Source organism: Bos taurus, chromosome 20, assembly GCF_002263795.3.
Source record: "Bos taurus isolate L1 Dominette 01449 registration number 42190680 breed Hereford chromosome 20, ARS-UCD2.0, whole genome shotgun sequence".
Lineage (NCBI taxonomy): Eukaryota > Metazoa > Chordata > Mammalia > Artiodactyla > Bovidae > Bos > Bos taurus.
The window spans coordinates 61,951,012-61,969,610 of NC_037347.1; the positions used below are offsets into that span (position 1 = coordinate 61,951,012).

General features: G+C 41.9%; 1 protein-coding gene and 1 non-coding gene across 3 annotated transcripts in view; both read left to right on the top strand.

Annotated features, from left to right (window-relative positions):
- The window catches only part of CTNND2 (catenin delta 2), a 1,099,643-nt gene that overhangs the window by 736,505 nt on the left and 344,539 nt on the right, over window positions 1–18,599 (top strand). The gene's annotated exons all lie outside the window — the stretch shown is intronic.
- LOC112443078 (U6 spliceosomal RNA) lies at window positions 17,344–17,447 on the top strand. Its single transcript, XR_003031348.1, has one exon. It is a non-coding gene; the product is annotated as a U6 spliceosomal RNA (small nuclear RNA).

Sequence of the window (18,599 nt, forward strand, 5' to 3'; positions counted from 1 at the left end):
GTTTTCCCAGGCAAGAATACTGGACTGGGCTGCCATTTCCTCCTCCAGGGAATCTTCTTGACCCAGGGATTGAACTTATGTCTCCTGCCAATGCAGGTAGATTCTTTACCGCTAAGACACCTGGGAAGCCTCTAATATTTACTGTATCTGATGTTAAAATTGAAAATATGCAGTGTAACATATTCATTAGGAATTCATTTTAAAGTCATAATAAACCCATTATATACCAAGTAAATATTTCTTTTAAAATAACTATATTTTCTGATATATGGCATTCTTTTATATTTTAGAAAAATCTCTCTGTGTGGCTTTTTTTGCTGATATTTTCATAATAATTTAATGAAACAGTGACTAGTTTCTTGGGTTTTAGAACTTCCATGACTCTCTCAGATGTATTAAATTGTTGACTTTCAAGTCATTTCTAGGAAATTTTCTAGGGGTTATGAAAGGGTTTCCCTGACCAATGAGAAAAAGCCAAATAGAAGTAATATAAGGGTGCCCCTATGGAGAAGGAAATGGCAGCCCACTCCAGTATTCTCGCCTGGAGAATCCGTGGACAGAGGAGCCTGGCAGGCTGCACAGTCCATGGGGTCGCAAGAGTCAGACATAACTGAGTGACTTAACACAAAGACCCCCCAAAATTCAGTCTGTTGCCTTTTTAAAAATATTATGTTGGATTAGAGTGGATTTACAATGTGTTAGTTTTAAGTGTGCACGCTAAGTCGCTGCAGTCGTGCTCGGCTCTTTGTGACCCCAGGGACTGTAGCCTGCCAGGCTCTTCTGGGATTCTCCAGGCAAGAATTCTGGAGTATGTTGCCATGCCCTCCTCCAGGGGATCGTCCCAACCCAGGGATCAAAGCCAGGTCTCCTGCATTGCAGGCAGATTCTTTACCGCTGAGTCACCAGGGAAGCCCAGCAAAGTAAATCAGTTATACATATATGTGTATCTATTCCTTTATAGCTCCTTTTTCCTTTATAGGTTGTTACAGAGTGCTGGTTCATGTTTCCTGTGCTATACAGTAGGTCCTTGTTGATTATTTTATATATTCTACTGTCTGTCTTAATAGAAGACAGCTGTAGTCTTATATCTGCTTCTTTGTTTATTCTGTTATAATATATTTTATTTGAAATACAAGAAGAAAATCTGATATCACACACATATATAGTTGGAAAATGAAGGGTTATTTTCATAGCTTTTTAGGTAATGGTAGATATTTTATGGTACTATACCAAAATTCTGTAAGTTGTAATTTCTTAAAGGTTATTAGAAGAAGTAAGGAGTTTTCAAATATTGCAGTGAACTTTATGTTACCTAAAATCCATTGCTCTATCCTGAATGTATCATAAATGTATTGAATGGATCTTTTATGCATGGGTGTGTTGGCATATATAACTGGTTATGAAGATATTCTAAATGTTGATGTATTTCATTAAATGATACATTTTTGCAAGTCATATTTGTTAGTTTTACCAACAATCTCAGAAAGTCTGTAAGTACTGGGAAATGTTTAAATTCAAGGTTGGCATTCCAGGCTTTTCCACATGCTAATATACATTTCTCCTGAATGCATGAATACTGTTAGTAGTTGATGAGAGCCGCTTCCTGTGTCATCAGCTCCATAAGGAAATGCCTCGTCCACCCGCGGCTGCGTAGCTGCAGCTTGTCTGTCAGTCTTTCTTTCCGGTAAAGTTAGTGTCTCATGAAAAGAGCAGCTAGTTCATTTCACAACTCAACACACAAGTAAGTGCTTCTCCAGGAGAAAACCGTCATAAAGCAGGAGAACTTTACGTGTGTTTTCCATTTTATCACCCAGAATATTAAAGAGAAGTGCAATCAACGGTCAAGATGTAATAAAATTAATCAATTTTTACTGCCTGTCAAGGACATTCTTAATTGGAACTGGCATTTTCTTTCTTTCTTTTTTTTTTTACTGCAAGCATGTGACAATGAAGGATATAACAGCTCCCAGACAGCGTCATGTCACTGGCTTGATTCCTTTGAAGGTACTAGCCGTTTTACCCACCATTGTTTCTGCAGTTTCAGTGGGAATGTCCAGAGTTGAAAGTGCAAATAAAATCTGAACTATCCATCTGACAGTAGTCTTATCCTTACAAGGTTCCCAGGAAGGAGTCCAGGGGTTCCTGGACCAGATTTTGAGAACTGCCCTTTCTAGATTAACCCTGGTCTGTGTTGTGATGAGTACTGCCTTCCCTCAAAGAGAAGTTTACGAAAAAACTCACAACTCTGCCCTAGGATATTAAAAAGAAGACAAAAAAAAATAGTACGCATTTCTTCCAGTAGTAGTCAAGTTAATGCTTAAAGAAAAGGCAGTAACGTTCTGTATTCTGTAGTTTTCATCATTCCTCTGTTTGAAATAGCAAGTCAGTCTTTGCATTTTTGGTTGTAGTTTCATTCATTCACACAGTACATATTAAAACCAAATATCAACTTTAAGATATTTCAGAATTTAATTTTCATTGTTTGTGCACAGTGTGATGCTACCGTTTTAATTTCTTTGAGCACGAGCGTGTTTGCCTCATAAAAGAAACAGTAAAAAAAGGTGCAGCCAAGCATGTTCAATGTGTTCATGACTCGTTTCATTTTAAATAGCACGTCTGATAAATTAGATAAAAATAAGGTTGTCTTTGGGACCTTTTGGGGAACATGGGCTTCATCTAAAATACAGTGAATTATCTTATTCAAGTTTCTGTTCCCATGTGGCACCTTAGTGAACATGAAAGTCGCTCAGTCATGTCCGACTCTGACTGTCTGTACAGTCCATGGACTTCTCCAGGCCAGAATACTGGAGTGGGTAGCCTTTCCCTTCTCCAGGGGATCTTCCCAACCCAGGGATCGAACCCAGGTCCCCCACATTGCAGGCGGATTCTTTACCAGCTGAGCCACCTTAAGTAATGTCTTAAATGGAAACTCTATAGTATAGAGAACTGGAACAGTGGAAGGGCCACCTGTGACCTTGTCACAGCCTTGAACAGTGTCAGGAGAGGTCATCCAGGGGCCAGAAATGGAGTGGATATGAACTTGAGTTTTAGAATCACAGATATTTTGGTTTGCTCTGCTATCTATATCTGGATGATAACTTTAGTACTTAATCTTTCTGAGCATTTGTTTCCAGCTAGAAAATGGGATACTGGTGTGTGAACCCATAACTGTAGATGACTCCCTGGCTACTGTGAGCATTAAAGAACTGTCAGTCTGAAAAACCTTCTAGCCCATTAGCCAGGACTCAGTGTATCAGTTTAGTAGGGCTGGCAAAGCAGAGTGCTGCAAACTGAGGGGCTTCCACGATAGAAATGGACTGTTTTGCAGTTCTAGAAGCTGGAAGTCTGGGATCAAGGTGTTGGCAAGGTCATGCTCCTCCTGAAGGTGCTAAGGGAGAATCTTCTAGTAGCTTCTGGAAACACCAGACTGCATGTGGTGTTTTCCCCGTGTGCATGTCTATGCCCACGTGTTGCTCAGTGCTCAGTCGTGTCTGACTCTTTGCAACACCCATGGACTGCAGCACCAGCCTCCTCTGTCCTCTGCTGTCTCCCAGAGTTTGCTCAAAATCATGTCCATTGAGTCAGTGATACTATCTAAGCATCTCATCCTCTGATGCCCCCTTCTCCTTCAGTCTTTCCCAGGTCTTTTCCAATGAGTCAGCTCTTCACATAAGGTGGCCAAAATATTAAGTGCCCAAATGGCCCCTTGTTATAAGGACTCCAGCCAGTCATACCAGACCTACTGCAGAAGGACCTCATCTTAACTAATTGTGCCCAATAGAGATGCCTTTTTTGGTCTTTGTTTGTTTTCATTGTATTTAGTGGTATATTTGGGTATCTCAAATCTTAGTTGCGCACAGACTGTCCAGTTGTGGTGTGGAGGCTTAGTTGCTCTGTGGCATGTGGCATCTTAGTTCCCTAACGATCCAACCCACATCCTCTGCCTTGCAAGGTGGGTTCCACTGGGCCACCTGGGATGTGCCTGGAGATGCATTCTGAAGTACTTGGAGTTAGGACTTCAACAGATGGATTTGGGGTGACACAGCTCAACCCATAGTATTTACTAAACTCAAAAAGACCCTGATTCTGGGAAAGACTGAAGGCAGGAGAAGAAGGGGATGACAGAGGACAAGATGGTTGGATGGCATCTCTGACTCAATGGATGTGAATTTAAGCAAACTCTGGGTGATGATGAAGGACAGAGAAGCCTGGTGTGCTGCAGTTCATAGCGTCTCAGAGTCGGACACAACTGAGTGACTGAACAACAACCATGAATATAAGGTTTTTCTTTTTTTCTTTTTTTTTTGTCATATTGCAATGTAGGTAACTCTTAAATGGTGATTGGGAGAGGGTGGAACTAAGGACAGTCCTGAGGTTCTGGTTTTGACAACTGGATCAAAATATAACTGCCATGGACTGAGATAGAAACTCAAAAAGAGGAACAGAGTTGGAGGGATCAGGGGAGTACTTTATTTTTGTAATTTAGAAAATTTTTTTGTATCTGGTTGGTATATCAAGTAAAAATTGTAAATGAAATCCTGATGAGAAACATGGGATTGAGATAGAATTTTGCCAGTCATCCAAGAAAAAGAAAAAAAAAAAAAAAAACTTTTGGTCTGTGTGTTGTGGACAGATGGTTTCATTCTTATGTTGTTATGAATCGTTTCATTCATTCCACGGACATTTGTAAGCTGACTATTTTGTGCCGGGAATTCAGGTAGTTTTTGTTTCAAGTTATGGAAGATTCGGGAAATTGACAGTTTGTAAAACTAGAGACATGTTTGGAGAAAAATGAATAGACTAGGTTGACAACAGCCATGAGGGAATTCAAGAGATTCATCTGGAGACATAGGTTGGAGCCAGGTAGCAGAGGACCAGACTTTTTTCTTGAATTTTTTTCTCTAAAAGCAACAGGAAAGCACTGAGGACTTTGAGCAGGTAATTGGCGTGTGCAGGGCTGCATTTTAGGAAGACTAATCTGGAAAGGATTGCATAAGGAGTTGGAAGTGGTGGGCACTGACTGGAACTCAGAAAGATGATAGATTCACCCACTGGAAAGGGAAAAATCACACCAAAGAAGAAGAGAAGACCTGTGCAGAAATTATGATGGTATTTGGAGACTGAACATAAACAGGGAGAAGACAATTGAAATTTACTCCAAAATTTCTGGCTTTGAATAATGGGAAAACCTGGTACTGCGGAAAAATATTGAGAAAGGGAAATTTAGAGGTAGCAGAGTTGTGGAAAGAAGCCTTTTGCCTTCAGTTGACTTCACATGCCAGGTGGAGGAATCCCACTTGGAGGGAACCTGGGTCAGACGCAGCCACCTAGTAATGTCAGGGGGGCATCCAGCACCAGCCATGACACCCCGAAGATGGCTGATGCTCGACCCCTCTGTCTCAGCTGCTCTGCACGTGTTCAGCTTCTCTCTCCAGTAGCTTAACTTCATGTGTCCAGACCTAATGCAGGCGAAATGTTAATTCCCTGAAACTCTGCTCAAGTCAACGGCACAATTGAAGTGAAGTTGCTCAGTCTTGTCCGACTCTTTGCAACCTCATGGACTGTAGCCTACAAGGCTCCTCTGTCCATAGAATTTTCCAGTCAAGAGTACTGGAGTGGGTTGCCATTGCCTTCTCCAGGGGATCTTAAACCTCACCAAACTAGCTACCACCTCATGTCCCTTATTTAGGGCCCAGCATATCCTGCTTTATTCAGCATGTGTGCTAAGTCTCCACAGTTGTGTCCGAGTCTTTGTGACCCTGTGGTCTGTGGCCCAACAGGCTCCTCTGTCCATGGGATTCTCCAGGCAAGAATACTGGAGCGGGTTGCCATTTCCTCCTCCAGGGGATCTTCCCAAATGGAACCCATGTCTCCTGCATTGCAGGCAGATTCTTTACCAGCTGAGCCACAGGGAAGCCCAAGAATACTGGAGTGGGTTGCCATTTCATCCTCCAGGGGATCTTCCCAACCCAGGGATCGAACCTCCATCTCCTGCAGCTTCTGCATTGCAGGTGGATTCTTTACCACCAAGCCCCTAGGGAAGCACAGCCTGCTTTACTATATTAAGTTAAAGAAATAGCTAAGGTTACTTTTTTGCTAAGCCTGTAAGAGTCTTTTTAAAAGACTCAGATTTTGACTTCTGTCTTTTCATGTAAAAGAGGGATCTGAGAGTGAGGGGCAACTCCAGAAATCATGTAGAAAGACTGATATTGAGTCAAACCAATGGTCCTCAGTGAGACACATCCTTTTATATGATCCTTTTTGTAGTTTTTAAAGGTCCTCTCTGAAGGTCAATTCTGGTTGCATTCAGGATCATTTGTTTATCTAACACCATGAAGTTAGAGATGTTTATTCCTATGAGATTAGGTATATATGGATAAAATGTATCTCAACATACAAGTGATTATTTGAAGGAATAAAGACATGGTGGAAGTAGAAATTATCCAAGACTATTATTGAAACTAAAGTTGGGTGCAGAAGGCACTGTCATCGGCTATGTGGGCAACAGATCGAAAGGGCTGAGAAGACACCATCACTGTGATTAGTTCTAAACAAAATTAAAAACCCACTTTCTTCCCACACAGCTTAAAACCTGGTTTAAGGGCTGAGATGCAAATTTAAATTACTTAAAGAGGCTTATGTAGTAAGAGAGTGGATGTTTGCCCATAAGTGGGGGAAATTGCTATGAATGAATATCACAAAAGGATGTGAAATTGGAGCTACGCTCCCAGACTATTCTGTAGACATCCATCAGATTCTGTGTCTGGAATAGTAGCTGCTTCTCTTCTAGGAAATGTGTTTCTCTGGGTTCCATCCATATGGTTGCCAGGGGAGCAGTTGTTTTCTGAAGATGGTGGTTTTCCTCAGGAGGATGGGGATTTTTCCAGAGGTGACCAATCACAGCGTACCACAGCCTGCCAACAGTGGTGGTCTGGGGAGCAGCACCTCACCCAGGTGGAGCCCACGGGAGCCCTTCCCTGCAATGTCTGGACTTGGAACCAAAGAGGGTGATGTGCGCTTATCTCTGGTGGTGAAGAGTGAGGAGCCGGAGCAGAGGAGTCCTTAGAAGAGATGAGGCGCAGCGTCTGCAGAGAAGCGGTGGTGGGGACCCCGGAGAGAGGGGCTCTGGGCTCCTTCTGAGCCTGCCCTTCTGGAGGTCACAGGAGCCCGGTGGAAGCTCCCCTGGCCTGGGGAGCCACTGTTGTTCGCTTGCATTGTGGTTTTTCTTGCATTGTTGTCACTTGCAAACAAAGGATTCTGATTGACACGAGAGACACTTCAGAACTTGAGCTTCAGAATGAGTATATGTTCCTGAGGCACAGTGGGGAGCGTGCAGAGCTGCTCCCTTCTGAGTAGACTATAAATAACTCCGCCAATACTCAACGACTGTTCTTCTGCCCAAATTCAATTCAATAAAGACGATGCCATAGGCAGTCTAATTGGAAAGTGCAGAGTATTTTCACTGTGTTAGTAAACAGTTGCTCTTTCCATTAGAAATGGCATCAGGGCTTGAGATACGAGCACCTAGCAACATCCGAGTGAAATTATCAAAGACAGGATGTATTTCTTTCCTATTGTAGATGTTTCATGGGCCCCTGCATTGTGTCAGGTACTGCGTGAGGTGCTCTGAGTCCTGAGAATAACAGGTTCTGTTCTTCAAGTTCTCAGAGCCTCATAAACAGAAGAGAGCCCCAGGATCTGATGAGACTAGAGTGGTGTGGGGACACAGCCAAGGAGGAGGCAGGAAGGGAGAGCTTCCCAGCTGAGCCTGGCAGGATGTCTGTGGCTGGACGGAGGAGACTGTTAACTGTAAAGGCACGTGATCCCTTTTAGGCCAACAGAGTGAGGAGAACGGCATGAGAAGCAGAACTGATTTTTTTAAAGCCTCGAATATATCAGATATAAAGAAATGAAAAGTCCCCTACATAAAATCAAATTCCATTCCAAGAGTGTGTTCTTGAATCGAATTTGTTCATCAGTCCAACAAAGTTACCTAAGCTGTATAATACTATGCTGTAATAGGTTTATGATACTTTGACACAAATAATACATAAAAAACAAAGAGAGACAAAAAAATAAAGATTTGTTTTAATCTTACAGTATCTTGAAAAGTACAGTAGTACAGTAAAACAGCTGGCATACTGGGGCTGGCATCGAGTGAATAGGCAAGAAGAGTTACTGATTGGAGGAGGGAGAAGACGTGGGAGATGGTAGAGCTGAAGAATTACCAGCGATAGGAGACGGACGGCCAGCTGTGACTTCACTCATGCCTGATGTTGATGGACTGTACATTCGCAGCTTTGAATGTTCACAGCTTGAAGGTTCGTGTGTAGGGTACTTACTGTGTATCCTAATTTTGAATATAAATCATAATACTGCTAAAAGGACGTGTAACATCTTAGCAAACATATTTTCTGGAAAAAAATGTAACACAGCACCTAGCTTTTTCATTTAAACTGTGTCTTCTGTTAGCTACTAAATTAATGGAATACGGAGTATATGACCTGACATTTTATTATGAATTTGACATCGACACATAAAACTCTTTGAAAGGCAGAAAGGGCTTCTATCATCAGACTGTTTCCTCTTCATTATTTTACCAAGCAAGACAGCAAGGCACAGAAAGGAGGAGTGGTTTCTCGGAATTCTAGGAGGACTGACCTAGACTTGTGATTTTTAAGCTACAGATTGCAACCAATTAGTCAGGGTTGTGAAATCAGTTTTGTAAAACAAGAGTCAGAATGAGAGACCATGACAGAATGGAAGGGGTTAGCTTGCATCACATGTAGTAAGAATGAAGTTTATGACCTTTTTGTTCATTTATATACCCAATAAATACCTAATAAACATAAATATGCATATGTATGTGTATACGTGTACATAAGCTCTGGCTGCCAAGCAAAATGTATTTCCGAGCCTAGGTTGCAAGAAAAAAGTGGAAAAACCAGCAGCAGTCTGTCTGGGCGCTGTATCCCAGCAGAAGTGAGGTTAGCGGACCACTTGGCTGCTTGGGAAGTAGCAGGGTTCTCAGAATTCGAGATGGATGCTCAGGATGAGGTGAATCCTGACCGCCTTCAAGCCAAGCATTTCAGCATCTCATCACAGGCCCGCTGCTCACCTGCCCACCCCCAGCCTCCCCTTCTGCTGCTGCTTCAGCTCGGTTTGTTCTCCTCTGCCCCAAAGTCTTAGACAAAACTTAAGTCAAAACCACCCTGCTTTTGCCAGGCCACTTGGTGATTCAGACCAATTTGGTGATCTCTTCTCTAGCTCTGGTCCAAGTTGGGACCCCTAAAGTCCACAGTGAGACAAAGCCTTGGGTGTAGATTGTGTATGTCTTAGGTGATCCCAGAAAGCAGGAGAGTGAGGCAGGGAAGGAGGGAAAATAACCTAAGTGTTGACCATCAAGGTCACTGCCAAGGTGCTGAGTGAGGGGTTGAATTGCAGGAAGCAGAGGAACACTTCCTCTAGTGGTCCAGGGAGGTGACTGTTTATCCATCAGCTTCCAGTGATTTCGGGTTCCCTGGGGACATTAACTTCCCTGCACTTCTGAGCTGTGCTTACTTGGAGCCAAGTGGGCTGGTGTCGTTTTGGTGATGACCCCAGGCAGAAAGTACAAGACCGTGACAGCTACTCCTGTATCATCTGAGCTACAGGGAGATGTCCCCTGCAGTGATGGCTGAAATTAGACTTGGGACATGAGGGATTGAGAATCTTCTGCTCTTCCCCGTGTGTCTCTCGTGTCTGTCACACAGCCTTGGACTTGGGAGCTTCTCATCACTTTGCCAACAAGGGTCCATCTAGTCAAAGCTATGGTTTTTCCAGTGGTCATGTATGGATGTGAGAGTTGGACCATAAAGAAAGCTGAGCATTAAAGAATTGATGCTTTTGATTTTATTTTATTTTTTTTAATTTTATTTTATTTTTAAACTTTACACAATTGTATTAGTTTTGCCAAATATCAAAATGAATCCGCCACAGGTTCAGGATGGGGAACACATGTATACCTGTGGCGAATTGATGCTTTTGAACTGTGGTCCTGGAGAAGACTCTTGAGAGTCCCTTGAACTGCAAGGAGATCAAACCAGTCAATCCTAGAGGAAATCAACCCTGAATATTCATTGGAAGGACTGATGCTGAAGCAGAAGCTCCAATACTTTGGCCACCTTATGTGAAGAGCCACTCATTGGAAAAGACCCTGATGCTGGGAAAGATTGAAGGCAGGAGGAGAAGGGGATGACAGCGGATGAGGATATTGAATGACATCACCAACTCAATGGACATGAACTTGGGCAAACTCCAGGAGATGGTGAAAGACAGGGAAGCCTAACATGCTGCAGTCCATGGGTTCTCAAAGAGTCAGATGTGACTTAGTGACTGAACAATAGCAACAAGGTCTATGAAATAACAAAAGCGGGGATGAAATGCAGCATCCTGAATCCTAACAGTCTGCTCCTTCCAGGATCCACGGATTTTAGTTTGCAGACTTTTGGCTTGTTCTTCAGTTGAACTAATTTATCTGATACTCCCTTGAGTGTCCACATTTTTTAGTATTATAAAACTGTATTTACAGGTGAAAATTATTTGTTTTCTACACAGAAGAAACTTCCTCTCTGTCTCACTTGAATTATTTATATGTCTTGGAAGAAGGCTGAACACAAAGATTACATCCCTAATTTCTCATCACTTCAGGAATCCAGTAGTAAAGGCAGCCTGGGAATTACGGATGCTGCCGACAGGAAGGATAAATCACCAAGAACTCGGATTCCTCATGGAGAAGAGACCTGCGTGCAGACGATCTTTTCCAGAGCACATGTCCATCCTGTGCGCCTGCTTTTGAAATGAGGATTCAATCCCAAGTGTTTCCATAAACGTAGAGGAGATTTAGTGCCTTTGTGTCTGCCTCTGCTCTCATTAGGTTTTGAACATTTTCTTCCAACATCAGTGGAATTTAGAAGTGACAAGATCCTAATTATAGGCTTTTCAGATTTATGAGCAAATATGTGTTGTGTGTGGTTTTCCCAGAATTCACTTTTGTAGACCTCAGTGGGTTGACCAGTTGCACATGTGCAGTGGAGAAGCTGGGAAGTCTCTTTATCTTAATTAGCTTCTGTGTCTCCTGAGACTCATGACAAGATAGTGTCTTGAGCTGATTGCTGTTGTGAATATAAATATAAGCACTTTCACCATCCGCTTGGCTACCCTATCATCGAAAAAAGCGTTTACTTTGTGGAGGTGCCAGGTCCTTTCCCCATCTATTCTCTTCCTATACCGTGAGGGTTGGCAGCTAGGGAGCCTGACACCAGGTGTTACTTTTCTACCACCCAAGAGCCACGCTGCTTTCCAAATTCACTTGCCAATCGAAGAGGGGGATTTTCAACAGATGGTAGATATCAGTTCCCCCAGTAAAATTGCTCTCTCTCACTTAGGAGACTTAAGGAAATGCTGCTCCTTATGTGAAATGCCTCCCTGCCCCCTCTTTGTCAGCCACCATGACATTTGAAACTGTGCTCAAATGCAGTCTCCTCCAGGAAGCCCTCCTTGATTCTCACCCGGAATGAGGTGCTCGTTATCGCCCAACAGAGTCTGTATTCCACTTTTCAGCTTATTGCTTCTGTCCCTGGGTCTGTCTGTGTCTGGTTTTGTGGTGTCCCCACAACCAAGCACAGGGCCAGGCAAGTAGGAGGGGTTGAAATGGACATACTTGCTTTGCTGGTGTTTCCACATTTAGCAGCATCTCAAGTTACAAACTCATGAACACACTCCACCTCACCCCCATGTTGGTGATGGTGAAGTCACTAAATCATGTCCAACTCTTGCAACCCTGTGGACTGTAGCCTGCCAGGCTCCTCTGTCCATGAGATTCTTTCTCTAGGCAAGAGTAATGGGTGGATTGCCATTTTCTTATCCAGGGGATCTTCCCCACCAAAGGATAGAACCCGAATCTCCTGAATTGCAGGCAAAGTCTTTTCCTATTGAGCCACCAGGCAGCACAAATACCCTCCAAGGAACCCTCATATCTTACAGAATAGAAGTTGCTATAGGTTTATATAGTTTTCATTGCACAATCACATATAATCAACCTGAAATATGATAATGTCCAAATTGCCCTATTCTCTGTTTCTAGTCTTTCAAAAAAGCTGATTTCTCCTGCTTGTTTCATTTCCCTAATGAGCATCAATTAGCTGACCTCCCTGGCACCATAAATATTAGGCTTTCACCATTAATTTGCCCAATGCTTATGGCAAGCAGAACTGCATAAGTCAAAAGATCCATATACAGGCAAGCCCACTGTATAGATTCATGATAAAGCTAGTAAGTATCTGACAGCCTGTGTAATACTTAACAGACGTACACATATACAACACACAAAGAAAGACTGATTTACATCACAAGGATTTTAATTAGAATTTTATTAGCATAATTGACATGGTGTTAAAATTAATTAGCAATTATTTTCCCCAAGTCATCTTTAAAGAAATTTCTTGAAGGCATACTGGAAAACATTTTATGAGCTGTTTCTATACAAAAACAAGAACATGACTGTAGATGATTTTTAATATATCAGTGTCACTTAGCATTTGTGTTTCTTTTGTGGTTCTGATCTCATAGGGCTTTAAATATACAGCAGGTGGTTCTTATGCCACATCGCCTTAAAATATTGACATAATGTTTCATGTAAAAAGAGAAATAACCTGCAGCCATGAATCTGCCTAGAGTAACATAGCTGAGAATGCACTGAATTATTTAAGTTCATACCTGAATGATGTCTGACATGATCCAGAAACCAGCACAGCATATTTTTCTCTAATTCATCATGAAAAAACACATTGTTAAAATATAATACATATTGGGAGATAAATTATTTTTTCTGTTGCAAAATAAAAAAACAACAGCCCAGGAAAATGGGTAATTTGCATTGATTGAATCAACTGATTGACGTGCAGTTTATATTCTGATGTAACACTTCAGTGTGGTTTTTAGAACTGGTCCAGTGATTTAAATTAGAATTGAGGAAAATCAAGTCATCTTCTTCTCATGCTGGAAAATGAGGCATATTCACTTTCCTGAGAAATGAAACTCACTTGAAATGCAGCCCTCAGAATTTTCTAAGTCCATCCCTCAGCATTTCTTGCATGTTACTGGGAATTTTAAACCATCCTCTGCATTGCCATGAAGGTTGTGTATGGTCCAATCATTGTTACACTGAGAAACAAAGACCATCGCTTTGCACAGCCCTAGGCATGTCATTCACACATGTGTGTCCATGAACTGCTTCGTGCATTTGTGACAGTTATTCATCAGCATCCCTATGAATCAAGCTTTTCCAAAGAAAGAGCCAACAGGATGTGCAGATAAAGAGAGAGATTTTTTTCAGGAATTGACTAATTTAATTGTGACCTGTGGGCTAGTCCAGAATTTGCAGGGTAGGTCATCAGGCTGGAGACCCAGGAAGAGTTGCAGTTTAAGTCTGAAGAGGGTCTGCTGGCAGAATTTCCTCTCCTTCCCGGAAAGTCAGTCCTCTTCTTTTCAGACCTTCAGCTGATTCGACGAGGCCCATCTGCATTATGGAGAGCAGCCTGCTTTGCTCGAAATCTGTTCATCTAAAAAATAACTTCACAGAAATATCTGGGGTAATGGTTGACCAAATATCTGAGTATGTATTGGCACATAAAATTAACCATAACAACATCATACTAAATAGATATGTTGTTGTTGTTGTTCAGTCACTAAGTCGTGTCCAACTCTTTGTGATGCCATGGACTGCAGCAGGCTTCCCTCTCCTTCACTGTCTTCCAGAGCTTGCTCAAACTCATGTCCATTGAATCAGTGATGCCACCCAACCATCTCATCCTCTATTCCCCCGTCTTCTCTGCTTTTAGTCTTTCCCAGGATCAGGGTCTTCTCCAATGAGTCAGCTCTTCTCATCAGGTGACCAAATTATTGGAGCTTCAGCTTCATCACCAGTCCTTCCAATGAATATTCAGGGTTGATTTCCTTTAGGATTGATTGGTTTGACCTCCTCACAGTCCAAGGGACTCTTAAGAGTCTTCTCCAACACCACAGTTCAAAAGCATCAGTTCTTTGGTGCTCAGCCTTCTTTACGGTCCAACTCTCACATCTGTACATGACTACTGGAAAAACCATAGCTTTGACTATATGCACCTTTGTCAGCAAAGTGATGTCTCTGCTTTTAGTATGCTGTCTAGGTTTCTCATGGCTTTCCTTCCAAGGAGCAAGCATTTTTTAGTTACATGACTACAGTCACCATTTGCAGTGATTTTGGAGCCCAAGAAAATAAAGACTGTCACTGCTTCCACTTTTTCCCCTTGGGCCTCTGGATTGAAGACAGGAAAAATCCTTCTCTTTTAAATGTTTGGTACCTAAACTTAAATGGCAAAAAATATGGTCTAGCACCTCACAGGAGCATCCACGTCTTCTTGGTTTTCTCCTCCAGTCTTTTCCAGAACCCTTCTCTCAGTCCAGAGAGAGTTCAGATCTCCTCCTGGCATGATGTCAGCTTGAGCTCCTCCCAGTCCTGTGGCTCTTGGAAACTTCTCTAAAACAGACTTGTGTTTGATTTTCGAGGCTAAGTTTTTGTTTAGACTTAAAAAAACCTGTTTTGTTTTGTTTTGTTTTGTTTTTTTCTGTCAGAGGCTCTTCTTCCATTGAATGCACCCTAGCTGTCAGACTAGTATATCTACTTTGAAACCCAAAGTGGTTGTGAGCTTACATTGCACAAAGCATGTAAGCTGTATTCTTCGCTAATGCTCTGATGCACCCACCTTTCAGTATTTCTTAAAGTTCTCAAATGTCTAATATTTCCTAAAACTCAGGGATGGACTGTGAAAGTCATCCAAAAATTAAGTAATAATGATACATATAAAAAAACATTGCAGAGGAGAAAAAACATACTGGAGGAGGATTAGAACCTAAAATATAGTTTTTATTTGGTAATAGAATCAGGAGCTAGAAAACTTAGTACATATTAGGTGACTTTCCAGTTCTAATCATTACACGTTAGTTCTAAAAATAGTATCTTCTGGTTTAATCCATCTGTACCAATGGCCACTTTATACCTCGGTCTTTGCTTTTGGTCCCACCTTAGTTTTTTTTTTTTCCTTCTGCAGTATGCATTAAATACAGACGGAAGTACTAGCAAGAATAGTGATTCCTTTTTGAAAGGAATGTTGTGAAGTTCAGAGGCTAGAGATACGTGAAGTCTGTAACTGCACAGCTGCTCACCAGATAAGAGGCAGTCCTGACTCAGTGGATGGGCGTAAGGAGGATGTACACGGGGAGGAGGGCGGGTTCATAAGCACAGGCGAGATTGTACTAAGAGTCAGACATCAGATGTACCCGTGAGCTTTGATCTTCCTTTGTCCTTGTTCAGGAAAACTTTTAGACTGAGACTTGTCAAACAGAACCAGAGCTGACAACAGTTAAAGTAGCAGAAACAGATTTTATGCAGGAGTTATTGCAATGGTAGAAAGGAGACCCAAGCCTAGACTTGAGCTCAGTTCTGAATCCAAGAAATAGAAGGTATTTATAGCCGAGGAGTGGAGCGAGGAGGTCAACAGGTGGGAAATTACTAAGAGGCTGAGGTAAAAGAAGAGCAGTTGTAAAGGTAATGGCATTTTTTGAGGGTTTGAAGACTAGCAGTTAAGATTAGATCAGGGGAGCATGTTACCTTGACTCTAGAGCCTTCATTTATCTCTCTTTCATCTTCAAAAGATTTGAGGAGAAAGAAATGCTAGATTGCAACAGGTTTGAACATGAGCGTTCTCTGGCAAAAGTATATTATCATGTGGATGGCACAGTAGTAGGCATAGTCACAGTGGTTAGTTAAGGTTGTAGTTAAATTTATATAGCAACAAATAAAAATTAAAAGTAATAATTTACCAATATAATATTTACTTATGGTTCATTGTTCCATAAGTATTAAATGCAAGACTTAAATTTAAATCATGAAAAAAAATTTGAATCATGAAAGTCTATTTCTTTTAATCACAATTAACTGATTCAAAGAAAGAGATTAAGCCACACCCAGCTGGGTGACCTAAATCAATGTTCACTCCTAGCACCTTGGAAGGCACAGCAGTCATACCGTAAAAGTGGGTGCTTGGTGTGCTGGTTTCAGAGGGTCACTCATCGTCCTCTGTAAACCAAGACCACAGTGTTCATCTCAGTGAGGGCTTGAAGCTTCTTAGAACCCACTTTTTAAAAGATGCTTTTAAAAGAATGCTTTTTGAAAGGGCACGTGATTCTCTGGCCCATAACATCCCCCAAATTAGACATTTCTTTCTAGAAGGGTGAGTAGTATATCAATGGCCAACCTTCTTGGGGTATACCTTCTTTGGTTATTTAAAAACAAATATTTTTAGGGCTGTGAAACTACGTGGTATGATACTGTAATGGTAGGTATGTGTCACTCCCTATACATTTGTCCAGACCCGTAGCTTGAACATCATCCAGAGTGAACCTGGGTGATTACGATGTGTGTCTGTATTGGCTCAACATTTGTAGCAAAGGCACCACCCTGGTGGGGGATAACCAGGGATGCTGTGCAGGTATAGGGGCAGGGTACATTGAAGAAATCTCTGTATCTTCTAGTCTTTGTTTTTAGTTTTACTAAATGAGTTAGTTTTTTGTTTTACTAATGAGTTAGTTATAAAACTACTCTAAGTAATAAAATCTATTAAAAACAAAAATCCAGTGTTTATTTAACATCTGCTTCGTACCAGTCACCCTGCTGGCAGGTCAGGAGTGTCAGGCAGGAGGTTCGAGCTGCTACCTCTTGGGGTCCAAGAATGTTTTCTGTTGATGCTAATGGGACAGAGATCCTAACCCATCACCCCTGCCCCACACTGAGTGCCCAGGTAACATCCACATCCATCAGCCTGCCGGCCATGGTATTGAATCATCTGGAGAGAGGATTCTCCAACCCCACCTGAGTCTCCTCACATGACCCAGACTGCAGCAGAGATGAGCCATCCCTGCTGAGCTCTGCCCAGATTAGATTTGTGCACAGAATAAATGACTGTTGTTTCAAGCTACTGAGTTTGTTAGGTACTACATTATGGGCTGAATTGGGTCCAACCAAATTCATGTTTTGAAGACTTACCCCTGATACCTTGGAATGGGACTATATTTGGACATAAGGTTTCTGGAAAATGATTATGTTTAAATGAGGTCATTAGGGTGGGCTCTAATCTGGTAGGTCCTTGAGATTTTGAACCTGAGAATCCAGGGGCATGCAGGCACAGAAAAGAGACTGTGTAAGGACATAGAAAGAAGACAATCCATCTGCAAGCCAAGGAGACAGCCTCAGGAGAAACCAACCCTGTGCTCACTTTAGCAACTTATGTAATCAAATTGGAAGGATACAGAGATGAGGATGGTCCTTGGGCAAAGGCCCCATGCAAATTCATGAAGCATCCCATATTTTTTGGTGACAAGCATGCTACAGTATATCAAGAAGTCAAATTGTAGTGTACATGTAAACTTATATAATGTTATAAATGAATGTTACTTCATTTAAAAAAAAAGAAGAAGAAACCACATCTGCTGACATCTTGGTCTTGGCTGGACTTCCAGCCTTTAGAACTGTGAGAAAACAAATGCATATTGTTTAAGCCACCCAGTCTGTTTCATTTTGTTACAGCAGCCCTTGAAAACCAATACACATAATGGGAAAGCAGATTCAGTCTCCAAAGGTTGACTTTATTTGTACTGTCCTTCAAGCTTTTGCCGTTGGCTGTTCGTTTTCTGTTGCTTCATGAAATGGTGTTTCCTATGATTGTCTGACTTCAATAACACTAACATGTTGTGTGGGGCTTCCCTGGTGACTAAGATGGTAAATAATCTGCCTGAAATGCAGGAAATCTGAGTTCGATCCTTGAGTCGAGAAGATCTCCTGGAGGGAGGGCATGGCAACCCACTCCAGTGTTCTTGCTGGGAGAACTCCATGGACAGAGGAGCCTGACAGCTATGGTCCATAGGTCACGAAGAGTAGAACACCACTGAGCAACTAACACACACACACACAAAACACCTTTTGTAGGGTAATAATGTCAGTCAAAGGAACAGTTTACAAAAGCTGGTGGGTTTCATGAACTTCTGCTAAAACATGACTTCCCTGAATCTCTTTTAGTCAGCAGTATAAACACACATGACCTTTCCTTCCCTCACTGAACTTATCTCCTGGGAAATTCACTGGGCTTGTGTAATTATTTCTGAAAGGTAAAGAAAACATTTGTCCCAAGGAACAAAGAGCTGCTACCAAAAGACTCAAAAGGTAAAATGTTTGATAGTGTTGTTTTTTTTTTTTTTTTGCAGCCAACAATCTACATGTTCATTCTAATTTATCTTGAGGATTTCACATGAGGGAACCATGTATTATTTCAAGGAGGATAAATCTTGATATTCTTGTAACTTCTTAGCCACTACTTTTGGGGCAATACCAAGCTGCTGTACCTGCTCCTACCTGGGTCAGGAGTAAGCCTTTCTGCAGCGACTGCCATCCACATCCCTCCCCTGTTGGCTCATTGTTGTGTCCTGGGAGTTGGAGACACACAGTTGGAGGGGGTTGGGGTTGTGCA